Source organism: Saccostrea cucullata, unplaced genomic scaffold (assembly GCF_032062105.1).
Source record: "Saccostrea cucullata isolate Sc308-1 unplaced genomic scaffold, CSIRO_AGI_Scuc_v1 ctg1673, whole genome shotgun sequence".
In the NCBI taxonomy this organism is placed as follows: Eukaryota; Metazoa; Mollusca; class Bivalvia; order Ostreida; family Ostreidae; genus Saccostrea; species Saccostrea cuccullata.
Window position 1 is genome coordinate 79,814 of NW_026940263.1, and position 15,370 is coordinate 95,183.

The following is a 15,370-nucleotide window of genomic DNA, read 5'->3' on the forward strand; positions in this document are numbered from 1 at the left end:
TATTGAATAGTGATGCATTTGAATTGCTTACATCAATATGTATCAGCATATGAAGATTGACACTAATTTCATTAAAATGAGGACAAGGTCAAAGGAAACACCAGGGTCGAAAACTGTTGATGCAGTTGAAAACTGCACATGAAGTTGGAAAAAATATATTATAAATGGTTTCTTTAAAACTGACTAAATATTTTGATAAAAGTGAGGTCATGGTCAAATAAAATGTCAGGGTCAAAAATGTCAATACAGTTAAATTGCTTACATTAGTAAGTTGCATATCTATTATCAGCATGTATCGACATATGAAGTTTGATAAAAATAATTATCTAGAATGATTTTTTTAATTAAAACTAACTTACACTAACTTAAACACAATTTGATAAAATAAGGACAAGGTCAAATAAAAGGTCATTTAAAAAATATTGATGCAGTTGAATTGCTTTAGTCAGTATGTATCAGCATATGAAGTTTGATGCTAATTTAGGAAATGTGAGGTCAATTGTCAAAGGAAAGGTTATGGTAAAAAATGTTGATGCAGTTAAAATTGCTCTTATCAGTAAGTAACAATGTAAAATTCAATAAAAATATCTTGAATGGTATCTTTAAAACTGAGCTAAACACTAATCAAAGATAAGTGAGGTCAAGGTCGATTAAAGTTTAAGGTAAAAAAATGTTTATGTGGTTGAATTCCTTACATCAGTATGTATCAGCATATGAAGTTTGACACTGATTTGGGCAAAGTGAAGTCAAGGTCAAAGGAAAGGTCAAGGTAAAAAATGTTGATGCAGTTGCATATTTCTCATCAATATATATGTATCATCATACGAAGTTTGATAAAAATATCTAGAATGGTACTGTAGATCACTTTATTTTCGCGAAACTTTATTTTCATGAGATGGTCACCGACTCTTCATTAGCTAGACAAAATTTTCACAAATTGTGGTCATTGCTTTAATTAATTTTAAGGAATTCTATTATATGCGAGAATGAAATTTTGGTGACCATACCGCCTCGCGTAGTTACGTGAAAATAAAGTTCTCGTGAATAAAAAGTGATTTACAGTATCTTTAAAATTGAGCTATAAACACTACTTTAAGAAAAGTGGGGTCAGGGCCAAAGGAAAGGTCAAGGTATAAAATGTTGTTGAAGTTGCATAGCTCTCATCAATATCCATCAAGTTATGAATTTTGATGAAAATATCTTGGATAGTTTCTTTGAAACTATAAGCTTTGAACAGAGCTAAATGCAAAGTGTGACAGAAGGACAGAAAGACAGAAGACAGACATGACAAACACTATATGCCCCGGCCATATTCATGGCGGGGCATATAAATCCCACAGCTGGCATTAATGTGTTTTGAAAAAACAAGAGGCCCATGGGCCACATCGAGGATCATCGATGATCTGAACAATTAGGAATCTACACTACCCCAGGATCCTTCCTGATAAGTTTCAGCTTTTCTGGCCCAGTGGTTCTTGAGAAGAAGATTTTTTAATGATCAAACCCTACTTTTGTCTTTTTGTGAAAATTAAATCCTCCTGTGAGGGGATTTGGGCCTTCATTTTAACACTTTAAACTACCCATCACTCAAGGATGCTTTGTACTAAGTTTGGTCAAACAGACAGACAGACGATGGAAAAAATGTGATCAGAAAAGCTCAATTGAGCCTTCGGTTCAGGTGAGCTAAATGATTTACTGTTACTGATTAAAAAACAGTAATGTGTTCTGAAAAAAAAATGATTTCCAGTAGTAAAGCAATTTAAACTCAATGTCTGTTGAAAAACCCTGAAATGTGTTCTGCTCTCAATCAATTGTTACTTTAATATTTCAAGACTTCCTACCTCTGTCTGTCTGGTGCATTGCCCTTAACTCCACCTGGGGATCCGGAAGAGAGGTCTTAGGGGGGCAGGCTGCAGGGGACTGAAGCCAAACATGCTTCCTGGGCTCCTCAAAGAACATCAGAGGGGCCTCTTCCTCACACTAAAATAGTATAAAAACATTTTATAGGGCTTCATTTATTTCAATTTATATACTTATATATATTAAGACATATATTTGAACATAATTGATTAAACATGACTTTTATGATTTTTTTTTCTTATTAAATGAATATTCCTTAGGGTAAAATTTTAACTTTCCATTGTGGCCTCACCCTATTACAGGGGGTCATGAATTTACACTACCTAAGGATGCTTCCATATAAATATGAATAATTATGTGGCTTTGTTGTGTTTGGGAAGAAGACTTTTTGAAGATTTTCCAAACATATTCCTTTGTTAAACTTTGATTGTCCATTTTGAATCTTTTACACTACCTTAGACCTTTCCTCTGAAGTTTCAACTTTTTTTGGCACGTTATATCTTAATTGAGAAGAGCCCCTGATTTTTAAAACATGCTAACAAAATTTCAGTATTTCTGAATTAACACCACCCCCACCCCCTCTCCTGAATAAGGGTGTGGACCTTCTGCAGCATTGTATGCAAAGGAGCTAATAAAATTCATAAGTACTTTATTTCATTTACAGAGAAAGTTCAAATTGATTTTCATATACATACTTGGTATACTCACAGTTTGTTGATGCAAGTGCACATTAATATATGTTTTAATGATATAATAACATATAATGATGTCATTATTCTCTCCCATTCAAAGTAATAAATCACATTAACAAAATCACGTTGACGCAAAGGCATATCCTATCTAATTTAAAATAAACTATGTACCGGGTAAATGGTTAATTTCAAAAAAATCTCACCCCAGTGCTTTTGAATTTCACATAATTTATTCTCATAAAAATATAAACTATTTTTGTACACGGGGCACGAGCTGTGATAGACTGTTCCTGTTTACCTCCGTCTCCTCTCTCAGTAGCCGCAGCTCCTCCTCGGCCGCCCGCACGCTCTCATGTACCAAACGAAGTCTCTCCTCATCCCTACAATCACAAGTTCAGGGTCAAACTCTGTCATTGTTTTATTTCTCTTGTTGCTTGTGGGCAAATTTGAAATAAGGCAATTTGATAAAAAAAAAAGTTCTTTTCGACTTTTCGTTGTATATTTCTGTATACAGAGAAATATTTGCCTATTTCACCTATCTCACATATTGGTGGCCTATGATAATCAAGCATGTTTTAAAAATCATTAACAGTTCCAAGAATGGAAGGGAAAAAATGGATTACTGGATCTACACTTCATATTTTAATTTTAATATTTGAGCCAGATTTGAAAGGAGTTAAAGACAGACGGATAGACATGAACAAATAACATGATAATTGCCCAGTTCTCACACAGTAATATCATTTTTTGACTATAAAGACAGGCATAGAATTATGTACCTGATACTCATCTTTCTGCTACAAATTAACACAATTATGCTGAATTTCCATAAACTTTATTAAACCATTAACCTTAGGTCATTCCTTTGCTTAAATTGCAGCATCTGAAACTTTGACTGGTACAATTAAACACATTAGAAGCATCTTCCATGTCTAATGACTATTATAGGACACAGAAGTACTTAAAAAGAAAACTGCTTCAAAAAATTTAACCTTAACCTGGGATGCCGACTTTGACGCAGACACCGAGGGTTTGTAAATTTCAATTAGTCCTCGTCCACTAGCGTCAAACATGAAGGCAGCCGCACGAAATTTACATGCATATATGGCTTCCATAGTGTCAGACACAAACACAGATGAGCAGGAGATTTACGTGTGTATTAGGCCTCCTTGGCTACTTACCAATTGATTTGCCTAATTTACATTACAATAGAATTATCAAGAAATCAACTCCATTAAATGAGAGTTATCAAAGAGAAAACAAATAGAAATGGAAATATTCACAAATTGACAGCTAATTGAACACAAAACCTTTTTTCAAAAACATATCTCTTTAAAAGAAATTAAAAATCCAGTTTTCATTCAATCAACATGTGAACCTTATTACAAAGTTTTTACTTACAGTCGCCCCTCTTCCATCAGTTCCTCAAAAAGCTGGTCCTCCTCAGAAGGGCTCCTCCTCCTCGACGGAATACTGAAAAAAAGATAACAGTACAACCTCATTATGTCACACACCAATATCTCAGATACAATGGATATGTCAAGGTGATGGGTCAAAGGATGAAAAACAGATAACAGTATAACCTCATTATCTCACACACCAATATCTCAGATACAATGGATATGTCAAAGGAATACTGAAAAACAGATAACAGTATAACCTCATTATCTCACACACCAATATCTCAGATACAATGGATATGTCAAGGTGATGGGCTCCTCTTACTCGAAGGAATACTGAAAAACAGACAACAGTACAACCTCATTATCTCACACACCAATATCTCAGATACAATGGATATGTCAAGGTGATGAGCTCCTCCTCCTTGAAGGAATACTGAAAAACAGATAACAGTACAAACTCATTATCTCACACACCAATATCTCAGATACAATGGATATGTCAAGGTGATGGGCTCCTTTTACTCAAAGGAATACTGAAAAACAGATAACAGTACAACCTCATTATGTCACACACCAATATCTCAGATACAATGGATATGTCAAGGTGATGGGCTCCTCTTACTCGAAGGAATACTGAAAAACAGAGAACAGTACAACCTCATTATCTCACACACCAATATCTCAGATACAATGGATATGTCATGGTGATGGGCTCCTCTTACTCGAAGAAATGCTGAAAAACAGATAATAGTACGACATCATTATCTCACACACCAATATCTCAGATACAATGGATATATCAAGGTGATGGGCTCCTCTTACTCGAAAGAATACTGAAAAACAAATAACAGTACAACCTAATTATCTCACACACCAATATCTCAGATACAATGGATATGTCAAGATGATGGGCTCCTCTTACTCGAAGGAATACTGAAAAACAGAGAACAGTACAAACTCATTATCTCACACACCAATATCTCAAATACAATGGAAATGTCAAGGTGTCATTGAAGTTCCTGGTTGCCCTATTCTATAAGTAGTTTACCCTGGATATCTTGAATCCTGGAATGATTCTCTAAGATTTTCATGGTCCTATCAAGCTCGAGATAATAAGATTTGAATCAATTGAATAAGCATTTAAACATTTGTTGGCTCAGGTGAGCTAAAAAAAAAAGAGAGAGAAAGTGGGTTCCTTAAATCTAAATTAGAAAATAATACTGATAAATGTGTGATTTGAAATCATTTATGATTTCAGGTAAAAGACTGTTGAACATAAAGTAGTACCGAAAATCTGGAAATTTGTAAGTCAATTTTATTTTGGGAATCTGGGTCAAAAAGCTGTTCATTAATATTTTACATGTACTTCAAAATTTTGTGAATTAATTGTCATCAGCTGTAAATTAAAAAGCTCCTACATTTTCATGTCAGTTTATAAGTTATGCATGTACAATGCTTTCATGGATTTGTTTTAGATAGAACAAATTGCTGGTTCTTTTTAACAGAGAAAGAATCCTAATAGAAGATTACTGCCTTTATTTCATAACCATCAGACACATTTAAGGAAATACTGAATCAGACAGATAATTTCTCATGCGTTACTATATGGGTTTTGAACAGATATCAAATTTTGAAAATTTTTGCCTTATTTTCAAAGAGAAATGAGGAAAAAAATTACAAACATAAATTCCAGTTTTTTTCCATCAAAATTTATTTAAAGAAGTGTACAAATCCATGAATTGTGATCAAAAAGTTCGTGAACTTATTGAATAACCTTCATAAAGAAACAATATTTGGTTTCAATGTTGATAATATTTTAATTTAGATAAGTCCTCTCTGATTTTAAACCACATTGTTGCCACCTTACTGCTCATGTGCTAATCAAGTGATACAGGTGGTCACGTGAAAGGTGCTCCGTAGCGTTTTGTCACAAAAGCTGAATGATTTTTCTTAGTTTTAATATTTCTTACCATGCAAGTTAATTTTTATAACAAGAACAGTTTATTTGCCAGAAATGGACAAATCTCGGCAACAGAATGGGTGAATAAGAATATAAGACCTTTCCCAAATTGAGTGTGGCGACCATCAAAACCCAAATTCACTGTCTCAATTTAAGATAGAGTCTTTAATATTTTTTAAGGTGAATAAAGTTTGGGGGCCTCTTTTTTATCATATCTATATATAATAAGTTAAAAATTTCAAATAAACAATATCTTAGGTATCTATAGTAATTATACTGTTGTTACTCATAGGATATTCAACTTTTTTTTTAAGTGTAAATTGGAGGTCTTTCATATCAAATTGCTTAATTTGATTTAATTTTTTTTTTTCTTAATCTGCTTTCGCTGGGCAACAGAACATATATCATTTTTAACCATATCCCTTCCTTTAATAAAAAGATCAATCCAATCATTGATTAAATTTCTAGAATTAGTCTTATGTGTAAATTAACTGTGTATTAATTTTTATACGCAACTGAAAAGGATTTTTTAAGATATACCATAAAATTTACAGCTATTCATTGAACAAGTACGACTGACACAATCATTTTTTTGTAAAAAGTAATTGACGTTACTTTCACCTTGTGACGTCACAATTGAGGAGCAAGAATGATATGAAGATATAAGTGATAACTTGAATCACCTTTTCCCAAGGATACTTTGTAGCAAGTTTGGTGGAAATTGGTCCAGCAGTTTTTGAGAAGAAGATGAAAATGTGAAAAGAGTTTACAACAACAATGACAAGCAACGATGACAACAACAATGACAAACAACGATCGATGACAACAACGAGAGACAATGGAAAAATTTTGATACGAAAAGCTCACTTGAGCCTACGACTTTGTACATATATGTTGCATATGACCTGAAATTTAGTTTAGGCACTCATTAGACATAAATTATATCAGGTAATTAGCTTGTAGACTAGTATAAAATCAAGTTTAACTTTCTAATTAAAAAATGACCACCACTTTTGTTTACATTTCTGCATCAATTTATTTTTAGAAAAATATTTTTGTTACTTCAATGAACTACAATGAAGTAAAAATATGACTTACCCAAGTGCATCCCTCCACATGAGGTCGATCAGGATCGTCCTATCCAGGTCGTCCATGGATGTGTCGGCCTCCATCAGCTCTGAAGAACAGCTGAAAGGGGAATAAGCTAGGTAGGTTAAAGCTGAACACTTCTCATAAATAGGCACTGTCAGACGGGTATATAAACCGTTCGCTTTCGTTACACCCGATTGCACATTCGAAAATCGTGGCTCACATGTAGTACTCCTATCGTGGTCTTAGATTTTTTACGTTTATTTCTTGTTTTTATGTGCATTTTCTGTTTGTAAATAATGTATTGACTTCCATGATACTTTTGTCCTGTTTCGGAAAAATGCGTAAAATTTAATAATTTTATCGATATTGAGTAGCACACTTTGTAAGAATTACGTCTGCACTCGTCGGATCTCTGTAGTGAAATACATTGAACTGACTAGCGATCTGCTCCTTATATAGGAGTTGTAGGGAGAGCGTTGAAGAACGGGAAATATGGCGGACTATGCCTATTTATGAGTAGTGTTCAGCTTTAAGGTTACAACCAAATATTCTACTTGCCGGTAAGATATGATGTCATAGTAATAATTAGCTATATGAGGTGAAGTTAAAAGATAACAATTTCTTATAATCTATATCTGAGATTGATTTGAGGTCGTAAAAATAATAATAACAAGTATATACTGTATATAACAAGTATATAAGTATATACTGACAAAACGTCAGAGATACTGTCCCAAGCTGTAGAAAGTCAACTAGGAAGTGTCATTTAAATAATGGTATAAGATGAGCAAGTATAAGTGTGGACTTAGAAGTTTTACCCTATACTAGACTTAATTCTCTCAAGGAGCACTATGGGTATTCAAGGTAGCCAATCAGAAAGTTTGTCTCTACAGAGATCAGCAAAAAGAATTTGAAACCAAGTTTGTGTCTGATGTGAAAGGATGTTGGATATTTTAGATTTATTTTGAGTATGCCTTCACATCAGCTACACCAAATCAAGGTTCTATTTATATCATCTCTCTATTTTAACTTCCTTTGCCTGAAATTTTGAATCAATTGTCTCAGTTGCTTTCAGATTTTACAAATTTGAAGAAGCCTCAAGGTCATTAAATCTTGTTGCCTTTTTGTTCAACATTCTTGTTTGTATACTGAATTAATATGTTAAGTTAATGCATCATCAAAGAAATGTCATATGAAAGGGATTTTTTTCATAAAATTTTTACATGATTATTTCATCCAAAGTGCAGATACATGTGTATGTGTATAAAATAGCTTTGAACATATCATGCAACCCCTGCATGGTTGGAAGTCTGTTCTAAATTGAGATCTTACAGGTATAGTGTTGTACTTCACTTATAAGTCACTTATACAGTCCAGTCCATTACGAAAAATCGTAATATTACTAAAATTAGTAATATAAGCAATTCTTAACTCTTCTAAGAGTTACTTCCCTTTTTTCTGATACAACCTCTTTGTTAAGGTTCATCAGAGATTATTGGTCTCTGCATATGGTTTCATCATTATGATATCGTGGATATGTATGATTATAGTGCATTGTCTTTGTTTTGGTGCATTTGATCCAAGTGCAAGCGGATTCAAAGCCTAGTGAGAGTCTTACAAGTTATCTCTCGTAACATCTCGTTGTTTGAGATGAGCTAGGGTCTAATTTTCAGGGTATAGACTTCTGAAAAAATATAGGGAATTCGGGGATTATAGACCATTGTGACAAGCTTGAGGATACATTGAAATTTTATGGAAAATTGTTCCTATCCTTGGGAAAATTCTTATATAAGAATAATAAAACAAAATGTTCACACACCCATTAGTGCATTACCATTGTTACTTTCTTCTTGCATTTCCATACTTTTCGATAGACGTCATTGACCAAAATGACCATGTGATACTAGTACCATCGGGGCATAATGTATTTCTGACGTCATACTTCCATAAACATCATTCAGTTTCTTTCAATGCTTTATTTTGTCTTGCATTACGAAAACTCGTAATATAGTCTCTCTCAACTTGCTATATTACGAGTTTTCGTAATTTAACTATATTACGAAAAATAGTAATATAACAATAATATTACGATATTTTGTAATATTACGATTTCTTGTAATATTACTATATTTTGTAACATTACGATTTTTTGTAATGGACTGGACTGTTATAGTCACTTATAAGTGACTAATACTTGATAAAGTATGAAGGGGTAATGCTTGACTTATAAGTCTCTTATAGTCACTTATAATTGACTATACTGCATAAAGCATAAGAGGCTAATACTGCCTTGTAAGTCACTTATAGGCAAAGCAGCTCATTTGCATATAAAATCCTAATGAGTAACTTATTAGTCACTTATAAGTCAAATGTATCAGTTAAGTGAAAGTACAGAATAAACAACTTACAAGTAAGGCCACACCAATAAAAATTTTTGTTCATCAGAACCGCTCGCTCGTATTTAAAAAAAACTTTGAAAATAATATTAATTTAAATTTCCCGCACCATGAGAATTCTTTGTTATTTTCTGTTTAATTATCGCTTTGTTTATCGTATTTTTAATCTGCTTACTCTGAAAATCAGAAAAAATTAATTGTCCGCTCAATTTTTTTCACGATCCGCCTAAAAATTTCCCCTACAAAAATTAATAATATTGTTATTTAACCGCTTGCCCGCTCGTACTTTTTTTCATCAAATGTCCGACGAACAAGAAATTAAATTGGTGTGGCCTAAAAGAATAAATCACTTATAAGTCACTTATCAGAAATTTCTGTAAGGGAGTTTTTGAAAAGTAAGTTAAATTTCAAGGTCAAGGTCAAAAGGTCAAAGTTGTTGGTATCCAATAAAAGGACTTGTCACAAAGAATATACATGTACATGTGTAAGATGAAAGTCCTAATATCTACCATTTAGAAGTTATGGCGAAAGTAAAAGTTTGGAATTTTTGTGTAAAAATGGGTCAAACTCAAAGGTCAGGGTCAAAGGTCAAATTTGGTGTTACCCAAAGATTGTGTTATCACAAGGAATACACGTGTGAAATATGAAAGTCATAGTTCCACTAAATCAAAAATTATCATGGTTATGGGCAAGGTTAAAGTTTTTGTGACGGACTGACAGACTGAAAGATGGACAGCTAGACAGACTGATAGACAGGGGAATGAGATTTAATGTTCCCTCGCTTTCAAGAAAGCGGGGGACAAAAATGTAACCAAATGTTTACTTTGTTGTCTTCGAAAAGAAGTTTTTAAAAGATTTGTCTGACATATATATATTCCTATGTTAAACTTTGATCACAAACTATTCCCAGAAGGGTCATGATTTCAATAATCTAGAATCTACACAACCTTAAATTAGTTGTTCTAAAGAAGAAATTTAAAGATTTTTCCTATAGATATAATCCTTGGTATGTAAAATTTTATTTACATGTAGGTCTGGTTATTTGAACAAACTAGAATTTATTCTACCATAAGATGCCTTTATATAAATATGACCAAATATATTTGTTTATTCTTGAGGAGAAGATTTTTAAAGACCCACAAAAGTTTTTTTTTATATGTTTTGAAAGATGTAATTTTCCACAAAGTTTTTTAATGTCTTCCCTTGGAAAAAGGTTTTACCCTTCATCATTGTTCATACTGGCAAACATGAATCCCAACGGATACTTAATTGTACCAAGTTTGGTTGAAAATAGCCCAGTATGAGGATCTTGAGAATTTTAAAAATGTAAATTAAAAGTTAACAGACAGACAGACGGACAACTGGAGAGATGCTGGACAAAATGTGATCAGAAAAGCTGTCAGGCTCAGACTCTTGAGCCTTTAATTGGCTTATGTGAGCTAATAAAAGTAAACTTCTTTTCAAACTTGTTCGTGTTTTTTTTTTTTTTTTTTTTTTGGGGGGGGGGGGGGGGGTGTTTGCCACCAATCTCCACTACAGACACCCCACCCATGCCCCCACCCACTCCAAGATACCCGCAAGAATCTTAGGATGATATATATATATGAGTTCATTACGCTACCTACATCGTAATTTGATAAATGTTTACAAGGCATGCATTGGTTCTGTGAATTGACCATGTTGGTTTCACTTTGCTAAAAATGGAGAATTATTCTAGCATTTAGAACTGTTTTTTTTACCTCAGTCCTCTCGTCGGCTGCCGTACAAAACTGTCGTCCGTGAAATCCATCCTCGTAGACAACACGAAAAATCCAGGAAAAAATTTGTGTAGAAGCTCTCTGTAAATCGCAGTATAATCTCGCCAAAGTCCAATATCAAGTGAATGAGTACCAGTTCACGTGGACAAAACCTGCGTAAAAGCCTGCTGTGGTCACTGGTGCGTGAAATGTGTGAATAGCAGGGTTACTTGTAAAGACTTGGTGGAAGCTTTTCATGAATTTCTCATCTTAGGGCAGTGGGGAAAAAGTCAAAATACAGCTATGCTCTCACATGGTTTTTCTCGGTATTTGCATATTATTGACATCATACATAACATTTTACATGTCTTAGCGAGCACAGGTACTTGTGGATATAGGACCCACCCCCCGATTTTTAACCCCGGGGCTTATTGGAATTTTTTTTCACAAATTATATTTATTACACTTTTTCATCATGTGTACAGTAGGAAAAAAGTATTTTAAAAAATCGCTCCACAAAAAAAAAAAAAAAACGTAAAGTGTGTTAAACCCCAACTGGCAAGGTCTAGGTCATTAAGTCTTTCATGGTACCTATTAAAGGAAGGTTTTGTCAAAAGGATATCGTTAGGCCTACAAATGAAAGCCATAGCCTCGCCCATTCAAAAGTTATAAGCAAGATTAAAGTTTTTACGGACAAATTAACAGACAGTCGTGTATTCCGATCCTTTTAACATCGATGTGCGGCAAACAGGAATAAAAATGGATATTCCCTTAAAAGTCCCGATCCCTTGCTGTAAATTTCACCAAGAAAATCGAAAAATTCTTATATTTATTTTCATTATCAACAATAACATTAGAGCCACAAGGAAAATAGTATGAAGTATGAAGCGCTGATTATTTTTTTCAGATCATAGTAAGAAGAAATTTCAACCAGTGGACGGAAATTAAAGAGTGACGATTTATTAAATATATTACGACATAAAACTTGAGATATGAGGTATATAAAAATAATACTTAATATAGTACCATACCTATTAAATCATATTAGAAAATCTGTAGCTCTTCAAAAGAATATATATTATTTTGGATGACCGAAGAGCTACAGTGCCACCCAATGTATATTTCTTGCGCACAAAAAAGTGCGCACGGTTCTGGATTAATTCTTCCAAATTCTTACCTCAAGTGCAAAAAGCTATACTTTAAAAGATTCCTTACTCCTCTGTCAAGTATTCTTGTAGTTTACATGTACACGTGGTGCATTGGGTTGAATTATCTTACAAATCAAAATGGCATTATGAATAGGCGAAATGTCCGATGATCTCTATTTGGTGTCTTTTAGCTGTTCCCACTTATTAAAAATCTAATTTCCACCTATTCCCAATAGCAAATAACTATAGAAGTTTAGATTTATCTGTATTTTGTACATTTCAAGACAGAAAATAATGAATAGATCTATGAGAAAATATATATGATGATTTATTTCGGATTTTTGAAATAATGAAAAGATCTTACAAGAAAAAGCAACTAAATACCTCAATTTAAGAACATAGTTAAGAGCCATTCTCTGTAATGATTTGAAATTTTGTATAGGAGCTGTGGCACGCATAGCCTCAGAATTTCTCCAAACTCTCTATGATAAAAGTCATTGATACCTTAAACTGAAATCAGGCAAAAATTGGTTGCTATGTTTTAGAGTTACCATGGCAACATGTTTTAAAATTCGAAAAGATGGCATTTTTAAACGTTTAGAGCCCCATAGTTAACATTTGCGGCAATTACATGCGTTACTATGGTAACAAAGTATTCAAAAGTAAAAAAAAAATATTTGAATTTTATAAAGTCATACACGTAAAAATAAATAGCAATTATTGGATGAAATGTGACCAAATATTATAACAGAAAAAAGAGCCTTGAAACATATACCAAGAACAAAATATGATATTTCACTTTTGTTGGCAATGGTTGCTAAGGTTTTTATACCACAGAGAGTCTTCAAAGTAACACTATATATGTTTAAATCTGATCCTATCTTTATAAAAAAAAAAGCACATTTCCTCATAACTAATGATCCATTTTATAAGATGTTGGTGTGCTCCAAGTTTTCCCATTTGAAAAAAATTAAATGTAGATTCCCAAAACTTTTATGATTGATATTTATTAACAGCTAACTTGACTTTTAATTTTGACTATCATCCAATCTCTAAGTGGATGCAAGAAGTTGGCACGCAGGGTTTAATATTGATATAAAGTTCATAAAATCGAACATTTTCCCTCCTGGTAACCATAGCAGCAGTGTTGCTTTATTCATCAAATTTTATCAATATATGATATTCAACTTCAGTTCTAACAGATAAGTACAATCCAAGCTGAGTCCTTTAATTTTTTTCTTGATTTAATGGCAATTTAATTCTTAATGCAGCGAAAAATATCTCACTTTTAAGCACTGGTACTTTGTTTCCATGGTAACACTACAAAGAAGCATTTATACCGAATTTTTTTTATGGTTTTGGTGTTGCAAGGTCCTTAGGATGTATATTTGCCAGTCTTGAATTTTCCTGTTTTTCCCCAAGACAGTACGTATAGCATTAACCCATTAATCTTAGTTACTTGTTTTGCATGGTTACACTGTGTTACCATGGCAACCATAAAAGTTATTAATAGAATAATATTGCTTATACTTATATACTTAAGGTGAAACATTTTCAATGTTTTTCTTTTGTCGTTGATTAAGTTTGAGCATGTAACATCTACCATTAGTAAATATGGAGTGTTTTTCAGCATATTCCAGCACTTTAAAGTGGCACAGTGACACACAAAGGGGAAAATTGACAAATGTAGAATTTTCGCATGACCTCAGTAAATTTTGTTCAATTCCTTAAAGTGTTAGGTTTCATAAAATTACAGGTTTCAGAACGTAAAAATTAAATTTTTATGGGGAAAAATAAAAGTAAAAATAATTTCTGTCTGCCCCAGAACGAAAATATTGCAAAATACCCTGGTACTTCTTCCTCCCTATTTTACGCGTGCGCAGAAAAGTGTTGAATAAGTTTCCATAGTTACCATGGTCTCAGGTATCCACGAATGAATATAAGTAGACCAAAAAATTTGATGTAATCTTTTTAAAAAGTTGTTAGAACATATTTCTCACCTTTGCATGCTCCAGTTGAATTTTGTTTACAAGTTTGAGCTAAATATAAGAGTAGCGTGACCTTGACATATACGAAACAACGAAACGGTAGATACAACCTTTGTTTTTCCGGCACTAATATTGTGCAGTCAATTCTTGCAGTTTAATTGTCATATCTTCGCTATATACTCATAATTTTCGTAAGTCTTTCTCTGTATGCTACAGATATCTTAAAATTAAGATATGATTTTGACTCACTGTGCCGCTTTAAATGTATTCCAAATGTACCCTTGGTTACCACTTACTTAGAGATATATTCTAAACAGTTTCTTTACAGTATAATCGAAATCAAGGTGTCATGTTTTGTGAGAATGGTTTATTTGCTTTTTGTAGTTTTTATTCAGCCAAGGTTTAAAGTGGCTGAAAAATCTCAATTTTTCAAACTTTTCCGACTGTTGCCATAGCAACCGAGACACATGGCAACGAGATTTTGTTTGAAATCTGTTTCTGGTGTCAAGTACTAAGCATGGGTGAAGTTTCATCAAAATCGGTGACCATGTGTGGGAACCAAGTTTAAGTGGTTACAGAGAATGGCTTTGAATTATTTGTTTACACAAAATTCCACCTATTCCCATGTAAAATCTTAAACCTTTTTCTACATGATTTTCAAAAAGTGGGAATAGGTAGAATACATCCTCAGTTTCAGGGCCAGGAGGGCTATGAAAACAATATTATACGGTATGTTTTGTTGTTGAGATAGTGAAAGAATATGTTAGGAACACACAATTAGTAATATTTTGAGATGACAGTTTTTCAAAACATGGAGAGAGAAAAAAAAAACAGCGCACTTTTTTGCGCAATAAATACATGTATACATTTTTTTTTTCAATGGGTGGCACTGTAGCTCTCCGGTCTGTCAATACTTATTTCTATGTATGCCATGTTGTAAATTTTGAATTTACCGGGTGGCACATCTTCGCTAGCCAAGGGTTTCTGATACGCTACTCTCCTCATAAACCCTTGGCCTACGGTGTTCATAGAAATGGGGATTTTTTTCCAGAGTTCTAATTGGATTTCAGTACACCCAGGTCGACCAATCAGCAA